The sequence below is a fragment of the Hyposmocoma kahamanoa genome, unplaced genomic scaffold (genome assembly GCF_003589595.1).
Source record: "Hyposmocoma kahamanoa isolate Upper Pololo Valley unplaced genomic scaffold, ASM358959v1 99879, whole genome shotgun sequence".
Lineage (NCBI taxonomy): Eukaryota > Metazoa > Arthropoda > Insecta > Lepidoptera > Cosmopterigidae > Hyposmocoma > Hyposmocoma kahamanoa.
Window position 1 is genome coordinate 10,063,208 of NW_020656077.1, and position 227 is coordinate 10,063,434.

General features: G+C 34.4%; 1 protein-coding gene across 1 annotated transcript in view; it reads left to right on the forward strand.

The window, feature by feature from the left end:
- LOC113239569 (ras-like protein 2) overlaps positions 1-227 on the forward strand; it is a 116,120-nt gene that overhangs the window by 83,835 nt on the left and 32,058 nt on the right. The gene's annotated exons all lie outside the window — the stretch shown is intronic.

A 227-nucleotide genomic window follows, 5' to 3' on the forward strand; every position in this document is an offset into this window, starting at 1 on the left:
TACATAGTTCATTGTTAGTAGGTAGATTTAAAAGTTTTGAGATTTTCATACCTACTTTGCAGGCCTTGGCCGGAAAGAGGTCGCACGGTCCATAAATGACAAATCCGTGTTCCTATTTTGAAAGTAATGCAAACATTTCCGAGCATGAGAAATGTATATTGTTTATACAAACAAAACTAAAACTGTATGTACACACATCAAAAAAAGTTTGCGATCACTTCGAAAAA